We start from the raw sequence: 26,330 nt of genomic DNA, 5'->3' as shown, positions 1-26,330 counted from the left end.
AAAGTTGGATTTACGGAGCTAGTTTTGGTGGGAATGGCCTTTTTCTATCTTATGTTCAGGCCCGGATTTACATCACAGAAGCCTATAGGCGCAGTGTAGGTAGCTACAGGTGTCTCTTAGCATTAGGGAGCCAAAGGTACCCTCAGTATTAAGTAGCTAGAGGTATTAGGTAGCCAGAGGTACTCACAGTATTAATAGCTAGAGGTGCCCCCGATTGACGGAAAATCTCATCAGTAGAATGCAGAGAGCTGGGTGAGTAACCGCTCATTTACACTCTCATCAGGACTCTGTATAGGGAGGGAGGGAGCCCTCAGGTAGGGGAGTAAGCCGCCTTTCCATCATCAGGCGCCTGTAGGCACATGCCTACAGTGCCTTATGGTAAATCCTGCCCTGCTTATGTTTCCCTGTGCGCCTTCCTGTGATCATCCTGTCTCGTAGTCTGCTTTTTTTTTTTTTTTACTTGCTTCGCCTTTTCTAATTTCTTTATCTCTTCCTCGCTGTGTACTTTGTTGTCCCTTTCTTCATCTTCTATCTTCGTATCCACAAATATTGATAACCTTACATAGTTATTTGTGTTGAAAAAAGACATACGTCCATCGAGTTCAACCAGAACCACCTTCTACAAGTGATGAGTATAGATGGTCAGCGAGAGGCCAGTTTCTCAGGCTTGCGTGCAAAATGAATGCAAATTAAACACAGCTTGGAATTTTGACCAATTAAGTGCACTTTCTGGCTTTTTGGATTGGCCTGTAAAACAAACCGTGTCCTGCGGACCTCTGGAGTTCAAATACTGAGTGTTTACCGCAGGCTGTAACACTTATTAGAAGTTGCAAGCGGATGGTGTGTCTGTATTTTTTGTTCATGTGCGATTTGTATTTTTATGCAAGGCAATGGTAATGCATAAAAATTGCAGGGACAAGCATACGCTTCAGAGAGTTATCAAAGCAGCTGGGAAGATCATCGGGACCACCCTCCCACCTCTAGACCTCCTGTACTCCTCCAGGCTGGAATCCAGGGCAGCCAAGATTGCAAAAGATCCCTCCCACCCAGGTAACTGCGACCTCAACTTACTCCCATCGGGCCGTCGCTTTAGAACCATCTCCAACAGGACCGCCAGGCGCAGCGCAGGAACTCCTTCTTCCCCCATGCTGTCCGAACCCTCAACTCTGTCCCACCATCCTGGGCCGGGCCGAGGCATAGGCTGGAGAGGCTCCAGCCTCAGGGCGCAGTGTAGGAGGGGGCGCAGAATTCATTCAGCTGTCATTTATAATTGTGTTTGAAGCAGAAAGAAATAAGAAAAGGGGATACATGGCAGTGACTGCAAGCCAGATAACTAGAGATTAAGGTGTTGGGGGGGGGGGGGGGGGGGGGAGCCTCTGGGGCACTTCTTACTCTTATAGCAATCAGTGTGTGACGGCTGGGGAGGCAGGGATGGAGGGGCGCACTTTGGTGTCTCAGCCTTGGGTGCTGGAGGACCTTGTCCCTGCTCTGCCACCATCCATATCAGCAACCCCACTGCGAAATCAAACGCAATATGCAATAAGCAATCCACTTTGTGTTTATGTAAATTACTATGTACATATCTCATTATGTTATGTGTCATGGGTACCCACGTTTGCATTTCCCTGCCCATGTTCATTCGCTGTGCTGTTTGGGCCAACAAACAATTCCTTGTACAATAACCAGTACTTGGAGAATAAATCTATTCTGATTCTGATATTGTGTTTTATTTAAAAACACACACACACAAAATCACATGCATTCTTTACGGTAAATCAGAAGTATTTTTCATTTAATATATCTTCATTGGTATGCAAAAAAAATTGTAAAATAAAAATTGCACATACAAAGGCAAATAATAATCACAAATACACACACAAAAGTTCTACCCAAAAAAAAAAGACCACAGAAAAGTCACTAGTGCAGATTTGTAAAAGTGAGAAACTCGCATGCAGTAGATGCTACGAGAAGTGCGTCCGACCCCTGAAACTTAAAAGGGGCACTATGGCGTAAAATGTAAAATATGTGCAAACATATACAAATAAGAAGTATGTTTTTTCCACAGCAAAATGAGCCATAAATTACTTTTCTCTTATGTTGCTGTCACTTACAGTAGGCAGTAGAAATCTGACAGAAGTGACAGGTTTTGGACTAGTCCATCTCTTCATAGGGGATTCTCAGGGATTTATTTATTTTCAAAAGCACTTAGCGAATGGCAGTTGCTCTGTCCAACTGCCAAAAAACTGTGCAGGGAGAAGGGAAGCTGGCCAGCATCATTGTTTAAATCCTTTTTAGGGAATCTCTTTATAAAGAATAAAAGCCTTGCTGAGAATCCCCTATGAAAAGATGGACCACTCCAAAACATGTCGCTTCTGTCGGATTTCTACTACCTACTGTGAGTGACAGCAACATAGGAGAAAAGTAATTCATGGCTCATTTTACTCTGGAAAAAATATACTTCTTGATTGTCTGTTTGCACATATTTTAAATTTTAACATTTTTCGCCATAGTGCCCCTTTAACAAATGTATTCCCTTTAGCACAGAACGGTACATTTTCACTTTTTTTTTTTTTTTACTTTTTGTTAATTTTCTGAAACATCGTCATCTCGCATAATTTTTTTCTGAAGCCCCGGCGACTATGATTACTCTCATCTGTTTGTTCTTCCAACCTAATTTTTTTCTACCTCAATAATTAAATCTAATGTATTTAGTTCCCTTTTTTAGGCATTGCTGTTTCAACATGGTTTTAAATCAATTTGTATGTAAATTATTTGCTGCTAATTATTCTCTCCCCATCTATTGGTTTTTACCTTGGCTTTTATATTTGTCTCTAGAGTTCAGATTTTCCATTTTCTTTTCACTTTTTTGACCAGTATATTTTTATGACTTTTTAATCATTTCATTAACGATGGGTTAGTTTTGTTTTTCTCGCTTGTAGCTGGTTTAATGGCTGCTCTCAATAAATGCTTTACACATGTCCATTGCTGTTGTATAAGTCCTGATCTGGTCCTCGTTACAAGATATTACGTAATATTAGTGTTTGAAAATATACATTGTAATAAAGGATAACTGAAATGGCGTGGCATGATGCTGAGATAAACAAGTGTACAGGAGGTGCAGTCCCAATCCGACATTTTCTTCTCACTGTAAAGGTTAAGAATTCAGGGCTGTAAATGACACTTCCCTTGCTGTCCTTAGTCAGACAGGAGTGGAACTCTAAGGTCGCATTCACAGTGGGATGTTATGGTCGCGCGTTGTAAAGTCTTATAACGCAGCTTACTAGTCACTAGGTGACTAGGGTTCAAATTCAGAAAGGGGGCGGAGCCACAAACAGCCAGATTTGTTTATTTTTCAATGGAAATATACAAAGTATTGATACCAAGGACCCCAAAGCTGATAAACTAAAATTTTTACATGGCAGGGTTCCCAAACTTTACACAATTGGCCACTGGGTGACTGGGATGAATATTCAGAAATGTGGGTGGAGCCTACAACAGCCAATCAAAATTCACCTATTGATTTTCAAGGGGAATATTTAAATTGCTACCATTCTTACACTGTTAATGGCAGAGGCCTCAAACCTGATACAGTCAGTCATTGGGTGACTGGGGTCCAAATTCACTAAAGAGGTGGAGACACAAACAGCCAATCAGATTTGTTAGATTGATTTCCGCCATTCTGTTATTGGCAGGGTTCTCAAACGTGACACAGTTGGCCACTGGGTGACTGAGACTAATATTCAGGAAAGTGGGTGGAGCCTACAGCAGCCAATCAAAATTCACCTGTTTATTTTCAAGGGGAATATTTACATTGCTGCCATTCATGCACTCTTAATGGTAGAGGCCTTAAATCTGGTACAGTCAGTCACTGGGAGACTGGGGTTTAAATTCTGAAGGGGGCGGGCCACAAACAGCCAATCAGATTTGTTTAATTTCAATGGTAAAATGCAACTTATTGATGCCAAGGACCCCACAGCTCATAAACTTGGTCATTGAGTTACTGTATGTCAAGGTTAGAAATAGTGGGCGAAGCCAAAAGCAACTAACTTTTTACATGAGAAAATATAAACTGCAGCTATTCTTACACTGTTAATGGCAGGGTTCTCAAACTTGACACAGTTGGTCACTGGGTGACTAGGATTAATATTCAGAAAAGTAGGTGGAGCCTAAAAGAGCCAATCAAAATTCACCTATTGATTTTCAAGGGGAATATTGAAACTGCAGCCATTCTTACACTGTTAATAGCAGAGGCCTCAAACCTGCTACAGCCGGTCGTTAAGTGTCTGGGATTCAAATTCAGTAAAGGGGCGGAGCCAAAAACAGCCAGATTTCTTTGCTGTATACACTGCTTCCATTAGCACAATTTTGATGCCAGAAACTCAAAAGCTCACAAACTTGATCATTGAGTGACTGTATGTCAAGGTTACAAAAAGTGGGTGAAGTGAAAAACAGATTTTTCTGGGAAATTGTAAACTGCAACCTTTCACTGTTAATGGCAGGGTTCTCAAACTTTGCACAGCTGGTTACTGGGTGATTGGGATGAATATTCAGGAAAGTGGGTGGAGCCTAAAAATGCCAAGTCGCAAAAATCACATGTCGCTTTTCAAGGAGAATATTAAAATTGCTGCCATTTTTGCACTGTTAATGGCGAAGGCCTCAAACCTGGTACAGTTGGTAATTGGGTCACTGGGGTTCAAATTCAGAAAAGGGGACAGAGCCACAAACAGTGAATCAGATTTTTTCATTTCATGGGAAAATACAAATTATTGATGCCAAGGACCCAAAAGCTCACAAACTTGGTCATTGAGTGACTGTACATATAGGTTACAAAAAGTGGGTGGAGCTAAAAACTAATTTCACTGGGAAAATGTAGACTGCAAGCCTTCTTACACTGTTTATGGCAAGGTTCCCAAACTTTGCCCAGATGGTCACTGAGTGACTGAGATTAATATTCAGGGAGGTGGGTGGAGCCTATAATAGCCAATCAAAATTCACCTGTTAATTTTCAAGTGGAATATTTAAATTGCTGCCATTTTTATACTGGTAATAGCAGATGCCTCAAACCTGCTACAGTTGGTCATTGGGTGACTGGGGTTCAAATGCTGGAGAGGGGGTGAAGCCACAAACAGCCAATCTGATTTGTTTAATTTCTATGGGAATATACAAATTATTAATGCCAAGGACCCCAAAGCTCACAAACTTGGTCATTGAGTGTTTGGGCTTGATTCACAAAGTGGTGCTAACCTACTTAGCACGCCTAAAGTAGTTTAGGCGTAATAACTTTTGCACTAGTAGGTTAGCACCGTTTTCAGGAATAAAACTCGTGCGCAAAGTTTTACGCGCGTAAAGTCCGGTGCGTGCAGAAAGTTGCATAGGGTTTAATGGGTGCATAAAACTTTACGCGCGCAAAACTTTATGCGCACTAAACTTTGCGCGCGCAAGTCCTTGCGTGCAGGAATTTCGCGCGAGTTTGTTTTTATCAAACCTAAACTGAGTTTAGGCGTGATAAAGAGCTTTTCACCAGCGTGATGCGGCAAAAAGTGAGTGTGACCATGGCATGTTGTGGGTGGGGCCAAATACTAGCAAAATAGAGGTAGACCTTGGTTAACAAATGAGATAGGGACTTGTAGGTCTGTTCTTATACTTTATCTGTTCTCTTTTGTCCATCCCCAGTATAGGTAACCAGGTATAGGTGGTGGCCCAGTATAGGTAGCCAGATATAGGTGGTGCCCTCAGTATAGGTAGCCAAGTATAGGTGGTGCCTCAGTATAGGTAGCCAGGTATAGGTGGTTCCAGCCCCAGTATAGGTAGCCAGATATAGGTGGTGCTCCAGTATAGAGAGTCCACTGTAGCGGGCTCACTCATCTGCTCCCCACGTTCAAGCGCTGATGTCACTCTTCTCTCAGTGCTGGAACGCGGTGTGCTGGTTAGTGAGCCACAGGCCCACAGCCAGCACATGCAGCCCTTCCAGCGCTTTGGGGGGGCCCAGAAGCCCTGGGACCCTCACTGCAGTGTCAGTTGCCCCCCCCCCCCCCCCCCCCTGATGGCTGCCCTGGGTGTGGCAGAAGCCTGTCACTGCAGGAGACCATCCAGCTCTGAGGATGCTGCCGCTGGGCCCGCACACCATTAGTTCTTTTCTCTCAAATGAAAAACATGATTTATCTGGGGAGACCTGATTTAGTGCTCATTTATGGGTTGGGGAGAGTAAGGGGGGGCGGAGGGGACAATGGAAGCAATCTTGCTGTCAGGGTTGATTTAGGCTGTGAATGGTACTGAAGTATAAATTGATCACCTGCTACATCGATGGGCTCAAAGAATTCTCCAAGGAAATGTAATTATCTCCGCATGTTTCCAGATTCTCTGTATTATCAACATTATGGGATCGCTTCATTGTTCTAAAGTGCCACAGGAAGTGTCATCTCATATAGATGGATACATTATTGTTATTATTGTTATTATTATATAGGATTTATATATAACACCAGCATCTTCTGCGGGGCTGTACAACACAGAATACATGCTGAAGTATACAGTATACAGCTTCAAGCTAAAGAACCTTACATAGAGGTGGAAAATATGTACACAAGTTACACAGAGGTAAAACACACTAGAAGAGAGAGCAATGCCCTTTCCACCTTACATTCTAAGGCAAAGGTGTCAAACTCAAATAGACAGAGGGCCGAAATGTAAAACTTAGACCAGCTCGAGGGCCGACAAGTATATTTACCCCCCGCCATTTGGAATGATCACACAACACCCCACAATTTGCACCGCACATTATACCCACGACCTTAGTGGGAGGGCGGAAGTGTTTCTGATGCTGAAACCAGGATATTTAAAGTGAATGTTTACCACTTTAAAAATAGAAAAGTCATATACTCACCTAAGGAGAGGAAAGGCTCGGTCCTAATGAGCCTTTCCTCTCCTCTCCCGGTGCCCGGTCCCGCGCAGGATCCCCCGTAGCAGTATTCGACCAGTTCGGTCAAATACTGCCACTTCCGCCGCCGAAGGGATGTCTCGGAAGCCTTCGGGAGCACTCGGGCTCCCGAAGACGGGCCGCTCCATACTACGCATGCGCGAGCGCCCTCTATGACGCACTCGCGCGTGCGTAGTATGGAGCGGCCCGTCTTCGGAGGCCCGAGTGCTCCCGAAGACCTCCGAAGTTCCTGCGACGGCGGACGCGAACGGGGGAGCCAGCGCAGCACCGATAGCACCGGGAGAGGAGAGGGAAGGCTCATTAGGACCAAGCCTTCACTCTCCTTAGGTGAGTATCTGACTTTTTTATTTTGATAGCGGTACCCATTGGCTTTAACGTAAAAGTGGGTATCCTGAATATTTTACTGCATTTTACTATATATCACTACAGGGCCTCTTGAATGGCCCTCTCTCTCCGTAATATATGGAAGCTGTAAATTATATAAGACAAAGGGTAAGCGCGCTCACTTATTAGCAAAAGTTCTAAGTAGATGTTTTATAATCAGGAGCCCAGACACCTATTCCTCCTCGCACGTCAGCAGAAATATCAACATCATTTGTAAGAAAGAGGCGCGCAGTTTATCTCGGCTTAATACGACCTGTCACCGGATGAGAGCGGCGGGCACGCCAAACCGCTGAATAATTAATATCTTATTAAGATGGCATTAAATAAAAGCCAAATACTGCCAGGGCGACGTGTCTTGCAACGCACTCCATTGTAACAGTCATTTTCAGATACAATCATAGATTACTTCAAAATTTAAATTCCCCCTAATTACATTACCGAGAAGCGCGCGAGCAAGCAGTTTTCCTAATTGTAAAGTAACTCCCATGTATCACCGGCTGCGGCGTCACCGACACCTCCCAGCGCCGGCGGCATTAGACGGTCTGATGACAGCCAGGGCTGCCAGTTCTGCCGCACGGAAGAAATTTCGATGATTTTAGCAATCTGACCCATTTGTCTTTGTAAGAAGTAACCATCTAGAAGATTGCAGCTCATTCCTCATTGTAAGCGGAGACTATGCCTGGGCATTAGGAGAGGAATACTTCACAGCACACGGGTTTTAAATGTAGTCTGTCTCCCACAGGGAGGTCATTAAGTATCCGCCGGTAGAGTCCAAAGAGACTGAGTCCTCGGCGTAGGATGTGCGAGCTGCGGCTTCGCCCCGTCCGCATTGCTCTTAAACATCTCCTCGCAGAATAGTGCCAGACACACAAATAACTTCAAGAGGATCTTTAAAGGGGAAAACTGTAAAATGTAAAATTTGTGCAAACATATACAAATAAGAAGTACGTCTCTTCCAGAGTAAAATGAGCCATAAATTACTTTTGTCTTATGTTGCTGTCACTTACAGTAGGCAGTAGAAATCTGACAGAAGTGACAGGTTTTGGACTAGTCCATCTCTTCAAAGGGGAATCTTAGCAAGGCTTTTTTTCTTTATAAAGATATTCCCTAAAAAGGATTCAAACAATGATGCTGGCCTCCCTGCTCACAGGGCAGTCTCCGTGTAAAGCTGCAACAGGCCAGGCCCGAATTTACATCACAGGATTTCCTGGCAGTTTCCTGGCACTCCAGACTTCGCCCTCCACGAACCTACAAACCCCACTGAACCGCACCACAAGTGTGCTGGCTGGCCCAGCGGTCACTCCTCCCTTACTTCCCTTGCCCGTCATAGGTAACTACAGGTGTCCAATAGTTTTAGGTAGCCAGAGGTACCCTCAGTATTAAGTAACTAGAGGTGCACCTGACTGAAGGGAGATCTGGTCAGTGGAATGCCAAGAGCAGGGTGAGTAACCTCTTATTTACACTCTGCTAGGACTCTGCATTGGGAAGGAGGGAGGGAGGCAGTGGGGCGGGGAGTGAGCCGCCTTTCCATCATCAGGCGTCTGTAGGCATGTGCCTACTGTGCCTTATGGTAAATCCTGCCCTGCAAGTCTAGGGATGGTCGGAATGCCAATTTCCGATTCCGCGGTAAATCCGCATTCCATCATGTACCAATTACCGATTCCGCTACCAATTTCCGCATTCCAATGCGGAATTTCCGCCGGAAATCGCGGAAATTCCGCCCGACTTTAACATCAATTTTCTCAAAAACTATAAGGTCTTTTTGAAAACTTTTTTTTTGCATCTTGTTCAGAAGATTCTGTTTAATAACTCTGCATATTTGGTGTTTCTAGGACTTACGGGGGCTTTGCTATTAACCGCTAAAGTCGTCGGATTTTTACTGTAATGTAAAATGCAGAAAATAGGCAGATGCAGATTTTCTGCATTTTACATTACAGTAAAAATCTGCCGATTTTAGCGGTTAATAGCAAAGCCCACTTAAGTCCCAGAAACACCAAATTTACAGTGTTTATTAAACAGAATCTTGTGAACAAGATGCAAAAAAAGTTTTCAAAAAGACCTTATAGTTTTTGAGAAAATCGATGTTAAAATCGGGTGGAATTTCCGCTATTTCTGGTGGAAATTTCCGTGATTTCCGGCGGAAATCCGCCTACCGCACTTGCATTACAGATTTCCGCATTCCGATGCGGAAATGCAATTTCCGATCGGAATTTCGGAAATTGCATTTCCGGGGAATCCGGATGAGCATCCCCACCTGCAACTGGCGCCCTTCAATCGGCACGATTGGCTGTTAGAATTTTTCTGCACAGATTACAAGCAGCAGGAAAATACAACTCTTTCTTCTGTTTTCGTTAGATGCAGCATAGGCACCGAGTTATGCCTGAAGATAAAATGGACGCTCGGGGAAGATTGATTGCTGTGAAGTTTGATTTTTGTTTGCAGTAACACTAATGATCATGTTTAAAAAAAAATATATATATATATATATACAAATCTACTGTAGATGAAGAAATAACCGACTCCATATGGAATCCCAGCCCAGGCGTTTTGTCTATACGGATCCTCATTGTGCGCTGCCCCACTTATTGACTCCAGAGGTGGGCGTCGAATCGGGTGGGCTTCACATTTCGCACTGACCTTTGAAACGTCACCTATAGAGAAATGATGACTTTACAAATGAATGTAGCTTATCCTTTGTGTTTTTTCCCCTTTCTAATTAGGAGTCTTCCCTCTGTGCCCACACACTACATAACGAATCATAAAAAAGGAAACAGCTATTCATTAGAGAGACACAATGACTTGACCTTGAATTTCGCTGCTCCACTTTCTGCTGTTCGCTGTCTACAAGTTAGTTAGGCTTGTTTTTATTCAGTTTTTTTTTTTTTTGCATATTTTTTTTTGTTACATTTCCATTAAATGAGAAGTAAAAGAATTGTCCCTTAAAGAGACACTGAAGCGGAAAAAAAACTATGATATTATGATTTATATGTGTAGTACAGCTAAGAAATAAAACATTAAGAGCAGATACATCAGTTTAATTGTTTCCAGTACAGGAAGAGTTAAGAAACTCCAGTTGTTATCTCTATACAAAAAAGCCATTATCTCTACGACTTTCAAAAGTCGTGGAGAGGGCTGTTTTCTGACTTTTATTATCTCAACTGTTAGTTAACTATTTACTTTTCCTCTGGCAGAGGAGAGTTCATTAGTTCACAGACTGCTCTGAAATAATCATTTTGAATGCTGAGTGTTGTGTAATCTGCACATATTAGAGAATGATGCAATGTTAGAAAAAACACTAGATACTTGAAAATAAAAATATGAGAATATTTTCTTTGCTGCTAATCTTCTAGTAATTATTCATAGTACACAACCAATTCATTATATCATATATTTTTTTTCACTTCAGTGTCTCTTTAAAGGGAACTTGAGGTGAGAGGGATATCGTTGTATAGTTGCTGCCATATTTATTTCCTTTTAAACAATGCATATTACCTGGCTGTCCTCCTGAATCCATTGCCTCTAATACTTGTAGCCATAGGGCCCTGAGGGTGCTGTCACACTGGGGCAATGTGGTGCGGTATTTTTACCGCACCCCACAGACGGGCAATTAAATTCTATGGAGACTTTCACACTTCCGCGGTATGACGCAACGCGACGGAAGTGACGTTATCGCTGCATCCCCGATGCAAGTCCAAAACTACGTTAACGCTGCATGATGCGTCGACTTGCGGCGATCTGTCCTGGAAGCCGTCCCGGAAGTCATGTTAGTCTATGGCGACGCATGGATTACCAACGAGACGTCGAAGCGACGTCATACCCGATGCAGGAAGTGACGGTAAGCGCGCATCATGCATCATGCGCACGTCACTTCCTGTTTGGCCGGTGGCCAGACAGGGACCACCACGCAATAAAGTGGTGTTCCCTGAAGGCCTGTTTTTTACAGTGCGATGCGGTGCGTTGGTGCATCGCCAACGCTGTTTTACAGTGTGAAACAAGCCTTTAAAACCATATAGATGTTTCTGACAGAAATCTGACTGGATTAGCCACATGCTTGTTTCAGGTGTGTGACACACAGCCAGGCAACTGATATTGTTGAGAAGGAAGTAAATATGGCAGCCTCCATATACCTTTCACCTCGGTAGAGGCAAGAGAGGCTTCAGCCTCAGGGTGCAGTGTAGGAGGGGGCGCACAACTCGCTCAGCTATCATTCCCCTATTGTGTTTGAAGCAAAAAAACAAGAAAAGGGGATACATGGCAGTGACTGCAAGCCAGATAACTAGAGATTAGGGTGTTGGGGGCCCTGGGGCGCCTCTTAGTCTAATAGCAATCAGTGTGATGGCTGGGGTGGGAGGGATGGAGGGGCGCACTTTGGCGTCTCAGCCTTGGGTTCTTGGGTTCTCAATCTCGGGTTCACTTAAAGGAAACTTAATGTGAGAAAATGGGGCCAGTTACATACCTGGGGCTTTTTCCATTCCTCCTGATCCCACGTCATCAACCCGCCCTGTTCTGTTCCTCCACTGTCCTCCTCTGAATGCTGCATTCATGGCCATGTGCCGATAGCGTTCTGCACTTGCTGTTGCGCATGCGCAGGGAGTGTGATCGAAGAGCATGTGCAGTGACGACTCACTGATGGCCCAGCTTACGGAGGGGAAACCCGGGGGAGCACAGCAAGGTGGAATGACGGCAAGGGACCAGGATGACTTCAGGGTGCTGGAAGAAGTCCCAGGTAAGTAACTAGCCACATTACATTTCACTTAAAGTAAACCTGAAGCAAAAAGAAAAACTTATATAATGAATTATATGTGTAGTATGGATTATGGATAGAACATTAGTAGCAAAGAAAATAGTCTCATATTTTTATTTTCAGTTATATAGCTTTTTTTTTTTTATAACATTGCATCATACTGTCACAGTTGCAATGTTAAAACGACACTCTGTCTTTGAAAGGAAACCAGAGATGAATGCTTTGGCACAAAATAAAAATGTCCCCGATAGATCTTACAAAATAAATGCTATACCTGGTATTTTTGCCGCTCTAGTGTGACTTTTTTTGTGTGTTTTTTTTTTTTTTTTTTACTAAAAATCCATGCAAAACAAAGTTCATCAGAAAAGCATATTATTTAATGGGCTGTGTGAAAAATGAAATCACCATTTCTAAAAACCTCTTACAACTAACAAATGTAGATTTAAAAAAAAAAGCATTTTTCAATATACCTTTACATTAGCAGCTCCTCCTATCTCATCACTGCTCTCTCGATGCTGCAGTATACAGAGCAGGAAAGCAGAGCCAGAAGGGGGCAGGCTTGGGCTTGAAAAGACATCAGAGAAGACAGACTGAGCTATAATGATTCCTGAACAAAGCCAGACTGAATGCTCAGTCAAGGATTTTATCAGGGCTGATAACAAGCAGGCTGAGTAGTGAAGGATGAAACAGATAGCAGGGTAGGTGTTTTCTCTAATGTTCCCATTGATATATATATGGTAAATACATGAGGGTGCTTTGTCTCTGGTTCACTTCAAGCTATAAATCAAAGCAGAAATAATTATCCTTTGAACGTTCCTGCAGTAAAACCTTATCTCAAGCTGTCTCATTGTTTCTTTGTCTAAGTGCTTCAGAAAACATGACTGTATTCAAACAATCTGGGTCCGATAGCTCAGAGAAGCTCTTTTTGAGGTACTACACATACAATTCATTGCGTGCATGAAAAAAGGGCGCCAGGAAAAAAGGGATAACGAATTGGAGCCAGTGGATAACAAAATCTCAACAATAAACATTGTTAGCGAAATTGGTTAATGATAAATACCGTTACGTAATTCAACAATACAGCTTAACCCAACCCTACTCTCACACAGAACCCTCCCCTGATGGTGCCTAACCCTAACCACCTCCCAGTGTTGCATAACTCTACCAACCCCCCTGGTGGCGCCTAACCCTAACTACCCCCCCTGGTGGCGCCTAACCCTAACCACTCTCTCTGCAAAAACACCTTTACACATAGAAATGATAATATCTTTGATAACGTAAAATCAGAACATACAAACGAAATAATATGACAAAAAGTATAACGTTGCAAGCTTCTAAAACGATAACATACTTCAAAAACTTTAATGTTCTAATGCTGTTAACGATATTTATTGCGGCTCCCTTTTTTCCGCTTTGGGCGCCGTATTAAAGGAACCCCTGAGCAGTGCCAGAAATGAAAAGATTACACTTACCTGGGGCTTTTTCCAGCCCACCGTAGGCGACGAGGTCCCCCGGCGTCCTCCTGGCTCCTCTCCGTATGCCTCTGCCGAACCCCATTACCGGCGACACCCAGGACGAGTGTCGGGCCGGCTCTTCCTGGTTCCTACACGTTTGTTGTCATCACGGCGGCCGGCGTGACAGATCTGCGCATGCGCCATTTTCCGCGGGTGTCGCCGGTAACGGGGGTCGGCGGAGGCATACGGAGAGGAGCCAGGAGGACGCTGGGGGACCTCGCCGCCTACGGTGGGCTGGAAAAAGCCCCAGATAAGTGTAATCTTTTCATTTCTGGCACTGCTCAGGGTGCATTTAACGATAAATGCATTAGCGTCTATGGCTGCGCCCTTTTCGTCCACTAGCCGCAGGCGCCCTTTTTTCCTGCTTCCAAATTATTATCTCATAAGTTTAATTTCACTTCAGGTTTGCTTTAACAGTACTTTAAAGTAAACCTGAACTCTTGCACAGAACAGAAAGAAAACAGAGAAATGCACCCTGTATGTATTTAGAGAGTTTAGCCTGTCTAATCCCCCCTCATCTGTGACTAATCACAGGTTGATCTGATCTCTTCTCTGCCATGGCAGAGTACCTCATTTGTAAACACAGGATGTTAACCCTATGTCTGCTTCCATGAAAGCAGGAAGTAGACACACTGCAGATTTATTGCAGGATTTGTATCAGCTGAAACAAAGAAATGGTTATTATGCTTTCTCCTATCTAATAGAGCAGAGAGGAGTTCAGGTCCGCTTTAAAGCTGACTGGTCTGGGCTCTAAATCATGATTTCTTGTACACTGTTGTAGCTGTTACATCAGATGCTTTCTTGGGTACTTCGTTTTCACTTAAAAATTGATGCATGGACACGTCTTGCTGTGAATTATTAACACACACTGAGAACCACGAGGACTTGCCACAATCTTCAGACTTCAAATGTGGCCCATGTTATCACAGTAATGCTTCCTTGTTCTCTGTAAATTATCTGTTTTCTGACAACACTTCCATTCTTCTGCATGGACTAAAAGGAGAGTGTGTGACTTCTTTCTTTAGGGTCACTACAGATTTGCTTTAGTGCCTACTAAAGCAAATCTGCAGTGAAGCAAATCTGTAGTGACCCTAAAGAAAAAGTTGCAAACTCACCTATGGAGAAGGAAAGTTCTGGACCCTATAGAGCAGGGGTGCCCACACTTTTTCGGCTCGCGAGCTACTTTTAAATTTGCCGAGGCCAGGAGATCTACCAACGTCTCAAATGCTAAGCACGCGCCCCCCCCCCCCCCCCGCGCGTAGGTTAGCCAGGTATATGTGCCTGCAGCATAGGTTGCGTGCCCTCAGTGTAGGTTAGCCAGGTATATGGGCCCTCAGTGTAGGTTAGCCAGGTATATGGGCCCTCAGTGTAGGTTTGCCAGGTATATGGGCCCTCAGTGTAGGTTTGCCAGGTATATGGGCCCTCAGTGTAGGTTTGCCAGGTATAGGGGCCCTCAGTGTAGATTAGCCAGGTATAGGGGCCCCCAGTGTAGGTTAGCCAGGTATAGGGGCCCCCAGTGTAGGTTAGCCAGGTATAGGGGCCCCCAGTGTAGGTTAGCCAGGTATAGGGGCCCCCAGTGTAGGTTAGCCAGGTATAGGGCCCCCCAGTGTAGGTAAGCCAGGTATAGGGCCCCCCAGTGTAGGTTAGCCAGGTATAGGGCCCCCCAGTGTAGGTTAGCCAGGTATAGGGGCCCCCAGTGTAGGTTAGCCAGGTATAGGGCCCCCCAGTGTAGGTTAGCCAGGTATAGGTCCCTTCAGTGTAGGTTAGCCAGGTATAGGGCCCCCCAGTGTAGGTTAGCCAGGTATAGGGCCCCCCAGTGTAGGTTAGCCAGGTATAGGGCCCCCCAGTGTAGGTTAGCCAGGTATAGGGCCCCCCCAGTGTAGGTTAGCCAGGTATAGGGCCCCCCAGTGTAGGTTAGCCAGGTATAGGTCCCTTCAGTGTAGGTTAGCCAGGTATAGGGCCCCCCAGTGTAGGTTAGCCAGGTATAGGGCCCCCCAGTGTAGGTTAGCCAGGTATAGGTCCCTTCAGTGTAGGTTAGCCAGGTATAGGGCCCCCCAGTGTAGGTTAGCCAGGTATAGGGCCCCCCAGTGTAGGTTAGCCAGGTATAGGGCCCCCCCAGTGTAGGTTAGCCAGGTATAGGGCCCCCCAGTGTAGGTTAGCCAGGTATAGGTCCCTTCAGTGTAGGTTAGCCAGGTATAGGGCCCCCCAGTGTAGGTTAGCCAGGTATAGGGCCCCCCAGTGTAGGTTAGCCAGGTATAGGGCCCCCCAGTGTAGGTTAGCCAGGTATAGGGCCCCCCAGTGTAGGTTAGCCAGGTATATGTACCTGCAGGCGGAGGAGAAGAGGCGGCGAGGAGAGACTCTGGCAGGCCAATGGGATGTAGGAGAGAAGCGGCGGCGAAGAGAGAGGCGGCGCGGCCGCTACGTCATGGCTGGGGGCGGCGCCGGGCACGTTACACACGCACATTACACAGGCTGCCCTCCGCCGCCCCCAGCCATGACGCAGCGGACGCGCCGCCTCTCTCCTCCCTCTCTCCTCGCCTGCATGCATTCTATTGGCCAGCGGCCAGCAGCTAAACACGAGCTGCTGGCCGCAACAAACATTAACGAGACGCGGCCAAGAGGCCGCGATCTACCAAGGAGGCGGTCGCGATCTACCGGTAGATCGCGATCGACCTATTGGGCAGCCCTGCTATAGAGCCTTCCCGTTCCACCCTCGGTGTCCTGTCCCCATTCAAATTTGACACCTCTGGGAGCCCCACGGAAGCACTCGCCCCACCAAGTGCTTCTAAGGATAGACGTCTCCATACTGCGCATGCACTCATGCGTGCTCACAGTACATAGCTGCCTGTCTTTGGAAGCACTTGTGTCCCCAAGGCTCCCGAGGATCCCAAAAGGCATATTTGACCAGTTGGTCAAAAACAATCAATCAAGGTGACAACGCTGGAACAAGGAGGAGAGGACCGGTAAGGCTCTATAGCACAGTTCCCCAACCCTGTCCTCAAGGCCCACCAACAGTACATGCTTTGCAAAAACCACAAACATGCACAGGTGGAGTAATTAGTGTTGTAGCAGAGCTGATTACCTCCCTAGCAGTATGGACAGATATGCCTGTCCATAAAAACATGCTGTGAACAGTATAAATGTGCATACACATCAATACTCTCCTGCACTGTATACTAGAACCTTGCTTGACACATTTTGGCAAGTTACAGGGAAAAATAAAGTTTTAAAAATAAATGTTATCACTTTTTGCACAGAAATCCTGGGAAAATTGAACGCCAGGGTTATTAACTACCTCTGTGGATTTCTACAAAACATGCACTGTTGCCTGTTGGTGGGCCTTGAGGACAGGGTTGGGGAACACTTCTTAGAGCCGTCCCTCTTCACAGGTGCATATGTGATTTTTCAGTCACAGGGGTCAGTTTTACTTTAAAGTGAACCTCAGGTGATAGTGATATGGAGACTGCCATATTGATTTCCTTTTAACCAATACCAGTTGCCTGGCAGTCCTGCTGATCTATTTGGCTGCAGTAACGTTCAGGGCCGGTTCTAGTAACAATGGGGCCCCAAGGCAAAATTAGCCCAGGGGCCCCCCTAACAGACACCCTTCGACCAAAAAGCAGCATTAGAGGTTCTTTGTTGCAACCAAATTTCCCTCCTGGGCCTCTGAGCTGGCTGTGAACCCTCCCAATCACCTCCCAACTTAACTGTGCTCCCCGGGGCCTCTGCAGAGTCTTTGGTAGTGTAGTGTATCAGCTGCCCGCCAGCACAGGTGAGTCGCTGCTCTGCCAAAGACTCTGCAGAGGCGTCGGGGAGCAACAGTTAAGATGGTGGAAGACCCTTTGGCCCCCCCTACATGCTCTGGGGCAATTGCCCCCTTTGCCTCTATGGTAGCAACGGCCCTGCTAACGTTTGAATAACACCAGAAACAAGCATGCAGCTATTCTTACCAGACTGAATGCACAAACACTGGAGGAGGTGCCCTTGATGATATTAGTTGGCGGTGTTTGATGTAAATGAGAAGTATACTATCTTACCTTCTCAGAAGAAAACAAACCATAGATAATGGAAAGGTATATTTATTGATGCACTAAAGACAACGCGTTTCTCGGGTCTCAGCCCGCTTCCTCGGGTCAATAACAAGTGCCTGTATCCGTTCAGTCACAAGACTGGGCGCCTAAGATTCCTAAGATGCCTAAAATGTGACAATATTGTCAGAAACACCTGATCTAATATGCTTGTTCAGGGTCTATGGCTGAAAGTACTAGAGGCAGGGGATCAGCAGGATAGCCAGGTAACTGGTATTGCATAAAAGGAAATACATATGGCAGCCTCCATATACCTCTCACCTCAGGTTCACTTTAAGCTTTGATGGTAGAAATGATTATTCTTCATCCGTTTGATGTCTCTACAGGCATTCCTGTCTTCTTTGCTTGGCTTAATACAGGCAACAGGCTGGAATGTTCATGTAGCTATGTCTACAGCACTGTGGGGGACCTCCTGCTCCCCCTCCCTTCTCCAGGGAAGCGTACACACCGCTTGGCCGACTAGCGTGCATGAACTGTCACTGGCCGCGGGCAGAGTGTTGGCTGAGACGATCACGAACAATTGTTCTGGCTGGCAAAACTCCACCGTCTGCACAGAGCTTAACTGACACAGCTGATGATGGAAGCAGTCATATTACCTGCTTATCTCAACTCTTCTGTAGGCAACCTACTGTGCCTTTCCATTGTCTGTATGTGAACTCAGGTGAATGTCATTACCAGGCATGGAAGAGCCCATGTCTTCCTGCACAAGGAAATTCTTATCTCTCGCTTCAGACAAAGCTGTTTAAGGCGGACCTGAACTCAGAACTTCCTGTCTACTCTAAAAGATAAGCAACAGCATAATAACCTTTACAGAAAAAAAACATTTCTTTTGTTACAGCTGATACAAATCCTGCAATAAATCTGCAGTTTGTCTACTTCCTGCTTTCATGGAAGCAGACATAGGGTTAACATCTTGTGTTTACACATTAGCTGCTGTGTCGAGGCAGCCAGCTGACACAGCTGAGAGATCAAATTATACTTGTGATTAGTCACAGATGAGGGGGATTAGACAGGCTAAACTCTCTAAATACATACAGGGTGCATTTCTCATTTCTCTGTTTTCCTTCTGTCCTGTGCAAGAGTTCAGGACCACTTTAACTGTGTCTTGTTCCCTGTCCCGTATGCTATAAAACAATTCTGTACATTCCTAGTCATGTAACGTAGAGAAGCCAGCTTGCAAGGGAAAAGTTTCATTACATCATTACAGGGAAAAGTGTGTGGGGGAATTGATTTTGCAAGATTGCTGGAATATAGTTCTATAGGAGAGTTTTCTCGTGATCACTTAGGCATGAACATGGGATGCAGATACATTTGCTTGCTTCGCTGCAGTGTCTTTTTTTATGGCAATCTTAATTGATTTAGTAATGTATCTTATCTGAAAAGAAATTGTTGTAACTGCACTCCCCCCCCCCCCCTTCTCCCCCGAGCCTCCCCACCCCAACTTCGTTCAAAAGGATCTAATAACTTAGTCACCCCCCAGAGTCCACCACAAATCCTTTGGAGACACATCTTTCAGTCATGCTGCCCTTACACTTTGGACCACCCTGCCACACCCATTCAGGACATCTACATCCCTAGAAGCATTTAAAGTGTACCAGAGGTGAGAAGCATCTCAGGTTCCATACTTACCTGAGGTTTCCTTAAGTCCCATTAAGGCCGCTCCTCCCTCAGTCTCCCTGGGTAACTCCTATCACCCGCAATTGTCCCCGAAAGCCTGGCCGAGTCGCACTCCTTTGCGCATGCGTGGCTGGCCAGGTGTTCTCCCTCCGCCGTGGTTTACTTCCTAGGAGCGCGACGGGCCGCACATGTGTGATGGAGCATAACTCGGCTAAGCTTAAGGGGACAATTGCGGGTGACAAGACTAATCACCCAGGAAAACGGCAAGAGACAAGCAACCATAAGGGGGCTTAAAGAAAACCTGAACTGAAAATAATACAAGTCAAAATAAGCATACACAAGTTATACTTACCTTCCATGTAGTCTACTCCTCAGTGTCTTTCTCCTGTCCCGCGTCCTGTTTGTTCACTGTGATCAAGGGAATTTTCCGTCCTCCATTTTGAAAATGGCCATTACCCATAACAGCTTTCTGGTCAGCACACCGTTAAACTGTAACCTCGCCCACTTGAGCCATAGGGAAACACGGACATTACCTTGTACATCAGTTTTCCTCTCAAGCTATAACTGACAGCAACTGATATTTTACTGACAGCAACTGATATATTTCAGATCTGACAAAATATTGTCAGAACTGGAAGGGATCATTGTCAGAAGAAAATGGTGAGCTTCTGAGAGGAACGGATGGCAAGGTAACTTATGCAATGTTCATTTGAAGTTACCTCGTGTGTTTATTTTAAAAATTTTTACTCAGTACATGTTCTCTAACCCATTCGCGTTCCGTCGTTTTCACTTGAGAAATGTTCACCTCCCATTCATTAGCCTATAACTTTATCACTACTTATCACAATGAACTGATCTATATCTTGTTTTTTCCGCCACCAATTAGGCTTTCTTTGGGGGGTACATTTTGCTAAGAGCCACTTTACTGTAAATGCATTTTAACAGGAAGAATAAGAAAAAAAACTGAACCAAAGAAACCAAAATAGGTTAAAGTGAACCTTAAGCCAGGAAAAAAAAATGAGTTTTACTCACCTGGGGCTTCTACCAGCCCCCTGCAGCAGTCCTGTGCCCTCGCAGCCACTCACTCATCCTCTGGTCCCCCGCTGCCAGCTAGTTTCGTTTTTGCCGACAGGCCCATCAGGACTGGCCATGCGTAACTTTTTCCGCATTCCCGACTGTAATTAGCGCTATTGCGGGCCGCAACGCGTCCAAAAATACGCGTTGTCGCATATCTATGCGTGCGTAATGCGGCAACGCGTATTTTTGTACATGTTGCGTCCCGCAATAGCACTAATTACAGTCGGGAATGCGGAAAAAGCTACGCATAGCCAGTCCTGACGGGCCTGTGGGCAAAAACGAAACTAGCTGGCACCGGGGGACCAGAGGTTGAGTGAGTGGCTGCGAGGGCACAGGACTGCTGCAGGGGGCTGGTAGAAGCCCCAGGTGAGTAAAACTCTTTTTTTTTTCCTGGCTTAAGTGTCCCTAAGCTCCAGGTAAGTATTGAACATGAGACGCTTCTCGTCTCATGTTCACTTTAAATCCAAACTGAAAAGCCACCTGTTTAGCATGGCATTTATGAAAACCTGACTTTTTCTTCTATAGCACAGTCCAGCCTGCAACCCTGTATTGATCTGAGACATACAGTATCTGTGCACTTTGAGTCCTGTGGGAGAAAACACATTACCAATGTTATTATATTGTGTATTGTGTACGTTTGGGGAATGATGAGGAACCTGTGAGTTGAGCCAGCAGCATCCTCTTGCGTAATATCCAAGGTAGCTCCAGTTGCCTCTCATGCCATCTTCTCGAGTTTCACGCCTGCTATTTCCGCAACCATTTCACACTGATCAGTCAGATTAGGCCAGGTAATTCCTCTTAAGCTATGAAGACAATTAGCAGAAACAGACTACAGTAGTGCCGTTTGAAGAGGCTACTCTTTGGTTTGAGAGCCGTTCAACTGAATGGGTTTTGGTTTAGCAAAGCCCCACCACTGAATCAATGGGGAATACATATTGGTGGCCTGTCTTATTCTGTTCTCTGGAAAGCAAAGTGGTTGGATAAATTATTATTTCTGAAGCCAATTTTCGCATTGGCAGAAAGCAACGCGATACTCAGAAAAGAGTAATTTCCGATTCTCACAATTTTACTTGGAACAGATAAGTTCTGATGTGAAAATTGAAACTCTGAACGGTTCCGATTTCGAGAGCTCATCCCTAGTCAAACCTCGGTCAGATAGGTTCAACAATATCCCTATGGAGCCCCATATGCCCTGATAAGCTTCTCAGGTTTGACGGCAAAGTTGCTGTCAACAAACACTCCTGTCAAGATGCTGACAATATTGGGTGTTGGCTGACTTTTATACCCATACAAAGAGACAATGGATACTTTGCATTCGGGGATCACATGAGGAGTGCCACTAGACTACCAGGGAAGTGCAGGGGGGGGGCAGAAGGATTACAAGACCTCCAGAGAAACGATATGGTGATGGGGTAACCACTAGACCAGCAGGAAGTGGTATAAGGGGACTACTAGGGCCTGCTGTAAGGGGGAGGGGGACCACAAGACCACCAGGGTCTACTGTAAGGTGGAGGGGGACCACTAAACCACCAGGAAATCTGTATGGGGATTGGGGAACCCCTCGACCATCAGGAAATACTACTATCGGGGTGGGCTGGCATGTTAAAAGTAGAGGCCTTCGATTCTACCTAGGTTTATGCTTGAGTAAAACAATGTTATGGGTTCTCAAGGAAAAAATAAGTACTGTATTTTTTGGACTATAAGACTCACTTTTTCTCCCCCAAAAGCGTCGTATAGTCCAAATGCAAGGAGTACCTGACTTGTGAACGCCTGACAATACGTACCTCCAACCCGCTGCAATGTCAGGGACTTCCTGTACTGTGCCCATGCAGGGGGATAAATGGAGGACACAAGGGGACACAAAGGGGCATTGTGGAGGACACAAGGAGGACAGAAGCAGACACATGGGGGACACAGGAGGACACAAGAGGGCATAGTGGAGGACACAAGGAGGACAGAGGCAGACACATTGGGGACACAGGAGGACACAAGGGGAATAGAGTAAGACACAAGGAGGACAGAGGCAGACACATGGGGGACACAGGAGGACACAAGAGGGCATAGTGGAGGACACAAGGAGGACAGAGGCAGACACATGGGGGACACAGGAGGACACAAGGGGGACAGAGGAGGACACAGGGAGACACAAGAGGTACAAGGGGGCATAATCCACAAGTTGCCCCTTCACCATGGATGCACCAGGTTTAGTATATATATTTTTTCCCCCGGTTTTTGTCCTCTAAACCTAGGTGCATCTTATGGTCTGAAAAATACAGTATTTCGGTTTATATTCAAGTTTATATGGTACACAGTTTTTATTTTTTCAAAGCAAAAAAGTTTTGCGTTAGGTCGGTAGTTCCTCAAGAGAACTGACTGTCATCATTATCAGACTGCTGTAAAAAGAAACATCGTGGAATCTGATCTGTCTGAGTGAAAATAATCTCCTTTCTGCCTTCTAATGTCTTAAATGTATTTAGGTTGTGCTTTTAAGATTTAGTTCAGTATTCAGTGTGATAGCCTGAAGAAGAAATCTATAGCATTTTGAAAGCTTGCTTTTTCAATCTACTGAGGTAGCTCATAAATCGTATCATCCTTACTCAAAACGTTTAGCTTTATCTGATGGCTACACGGTGCCATACTCTGCCTGCTGCGGGGCTTCCAGCCTCAATGGTTGAAATTTGAAACGCAGATCAGAAGTAACTGGGGGTTGATAAATGTAAATAGATACAGCCACACAGAATAATCCCCTGTGATTGGGGAATAGTATATAATACAAGTAGACCGAAGCTCATTTAAAAACGGGCTCTGTCACCGCCGCCACCACCGCATGTCAGCACGCGTGTGTGCCTGCCGCGTGCCCGCACGCACATGCCCACACACGCACACGCCCGTCCACCCGGCCCAATCCTTCTGTCCCAACTGCTGGCCGTGCAGCACATGCGCAGTGGCGCAAAAGCACAGACACAGGGACAGGAGGACGCAGCGACACAGGGAGATTATAATAGAGGACTAGGTAGGTGAGGGGCAGTTTTGCAGCAGGGTTATGCCAGTTATGCCATATAATGGTATTTGACTTGGAAGCCTGGGGGAGGGGGTCGTGCTCTCCTAGGATTGGCAGGAGGGAATAATAGTGGGTAGGTGGGAGTAGGACTATACTGGATCACGGAAACTTGGGTACCCTCTATCGGCAGAGGTTTAGGCGTTGCCATAGACGCCCATTGTAATATCAGCTTTAAAGGGAAACAGGAGCACCCATGGCACCTAAAAATAAGTTGTTGTTTTTTTTTCACTTCTTATTTTTGTGACGAATTGGTTGCGGGGTTGGGGGTAGTTACATTTAGCCGTGGGGGTGGGGAGTGGTTAAGCTTAGCAGTGGGGGAGGGGGAGGGGGTTGGTAGTTATTAAAGCTAGCTGATGTGGGTGGGTGGCTAACTGCTGGCAGATGTTGGAGACCTCCTATAACAGTTGGTATATATTGGGGGGGGTGGCACCTATGAATGCTGGGTGATATTGGGGCCGATCTATGACTGCTGGAAGATATTTTGGCCACCTATAACTGCAGACAGAGAGAGGCCACTGGTCAAAGATTGAGATGCTTCCAAAAGGACTACCAAGCCACATTGTTACTCACCCAACAATCGCTCCTGCATGCAATTCCTGAGAACACAACCTTTCCAGCTTAATCTTCCCCAAACTGTTACCCAATCACTAAAAGGGAGGCAAAGCAAATCCAACCAGATCTGCCGGGCTTCATTCCCAGGAAGGGAAAGAGTAAAATCAGGAGTAACCATTCTGGGACCTTCGCCTTGAGTAGGGAAGCAACAGACGTGCTCAGTGTCCCCCTCAGCTTGCTACCTTTAAGTTTTTTAAGTTTAGCCTCCCTAATTAAATGCTATTTCGCGATCTTCTGTTCGACCATGCTTTCCAGGCACAGTTTTCAACAGCTCAGCAAAAGTTGGAGAGGACTATGTCCTTGTGGAGGACCTTCCTTCTATTGAGTCCCCTCCTCTGGTTCTCTCCTATCTTTTTAAATCTATCTGCCCAATAGAGTCCACAATCATAAATAGACTCTTTGACCCTTGGAGTGAGGACCTGCCAAGTTTATCACAGGAGTCCTGGGAGGAGGTCTTTCCACGCTTTGTCTCTGTGTTTATCTACTAAGAATAAACTAATTTCTCAAGTTTCATCATGGAAGCTACTATCCCCCTGCTATGCTTAAAGGGGAACTGAAGAGAGAGGTATATGGAGGCTGTCATGTTTATTTCCTTTTAGACAACACCAGTTGCCTGGCAGCCCTGCTGATCCTCTGCCTCTAATACTATTAGCCATAGCCCCTGAACAAGCATGCAGCAGATCAGGTGTTTCAGTGGTTCAGACTTATAAGTCTGATCTGACAAGAATAGCTGCATGCTTGTTTCTGGTTTTCATCATATACTACTGCAGAGAAATAGACCAGCAGGGCTGCCAGGCAACTGGTATTGATTAAAAGGAAATAAACATGACAGCCTCCATATACCTCTCTCTTCAGTTCCCCTTTAAAAAGTGTAGTCAAACACTAGAAGATGGGTGTCACGGGTGCAAGGAGGCAGTTCAACATGGCAAACAAGGAAGAGAGGAAAGGCCATTACTGCTAGCAATCACATTTATTCTGGTTAAGTTAAGTCTTCAACTGGTGTATCAAAAAGTATCACAAACAATCGCATAACATCTACAGGTTCTCAATGACAATCTTGGTGGGTGGGTCACAGATGGCTGATGGTCATTTTGGGCTATATGCTCATAAAAAGGTTGGGGGGAAAATGTGCTTCCAGTTAAATAACTACAGGATCATGTTGGGTAGATGGATGTCCGATTGACTCTGCCCACTTGGACTCATACCTGGTTACTTAGATGATTGAACGCCAAGGATTGGGAAAGGGGGGCTGGGGAAAATGTCCTGGCTGGCATTTCAGTCTAAAATATGCACAGTCACTGTAGCACTTTGCTATTGCATATGGATACAAGAAGTTTGATCTCTGTTGAAGGAAACGCTACTGCGCCATATGGTCAGCCGCACTGGGCAGTAGCATGGAGTTGCTCGGGCTCTGCTTTTACCGCTGACCCCAAATGACTGTGCTACACTGTGCATGCACAAGGCGTCCGTGCTCGTTCATGGATGGGAGTGCGGCCACTGCCTTCAAAGGGTCCCAACGCTGGATCGGTGCTCTCGAGAAGGATGGGGGAACGCGCTGGAAGATCCAGAGGCTTTCCTCTACCAGGATAAGTATGACTTTTGCTTTTTTTTTTGTTCTGTTTTGTTACAGGGTTATTTTAAGTTCCGTTTATACTTATTCTGGAAAAAATGATAAAATTTTCTGTAACAAAAAACAAAAAAATGGAGGCAAGGCTGGGGAGGCTGTATTCAGTGCCAGATGAAGCCACAGGTTCTGTGGCTATATGCAGATTGTCCCCAACCCCGAAGGAAAGAGAACGGCCTATAAGAAAATGGTTAAGAAATCATAAATTCTGCCATGGCATATAAACAAATGAGCATGACTGTATATGATGGCACTGCAGGTCAGAGAGGACTATGATGAAAGGTAAGCCCAGAGACACCTGTGGATAGATTGCATGTGGTGTGCTCTGGCCGGCAAACAGCATATACTTCATAGGGGGAGGACGCTGGCTACCTAAACTTACGAGGGGACTCTGGCTACCTATACTTGGGGAAAGGATGGAGGGACTCTGGCTAGTGACTACCTATACTTAGGGGAGGACTCTGGCCACCTATACTTGGGGAAAGGAGGGAGGGACTCTGGCTAGTGACTACCTATACTTAGGGGAGGACTCTGGCCACCTATACTTGGGGAAAGGAGGGAGGGACTCTGGCTAGTGGCTACCTATACTTAGGGGAGGACTCTGGCCACCTATACTTGGGGAAAGGAGGGAGGGACTCTGGCTAGTGGCTACCTATACTTAAAGTGTGGCTC

At 45.6% G+C, this 26,330-nt stretch overlaps 1 long non-coding RNA gene across 2 annotated transcripts in view; it reads left to right on the top strand.

Moving 5' to 3' along the window:
* LOC137522989 (uncharacterized) overlaps nucleotides 1-26,330 on the top strand; it is a 202,115-nt gene that overhangs the window by 150,299 nt on the left and 25,486 nt on the right. The window contains exon 3 of one of the 2 annotated variants that reach the window (XR_011022494.1): nucleotides 10,042-10,162. The exons of the other annotated variant lie outside the window; for it this stretch is intronic. This is a non-coding gene — a long non-coding RNA (uncharacterized lncRNA). Of the gene's footprint in view, nucleotides 1-10,041; nucleotides 10,163-26,330 lie in introns of those variants that run through there. 2 annotated transcript variants of the gene reach the window in all.

The sequence above is a fragment of the Hyperolius riggenbachi genome, chromosome 6 (genome assembly GCF_040937935.1).
Source record: "Hyperolius riggenbachi isolate aHypRig1 chromosome 6, aHypRig1.pri, whole genome shotgun sequence".
Lineage (NCBI taxonomy): Eukaryota > Metazoa > Chordata > Amphibia > Anura > Hyperoliidae > Hyperolius > Hyperolius riggenbachi.
The sequence above is the reverse complement of the archived record's forward strand: the minus strand, read 5'-3'. Positions and strand labels throughout refer to the sequence as shown.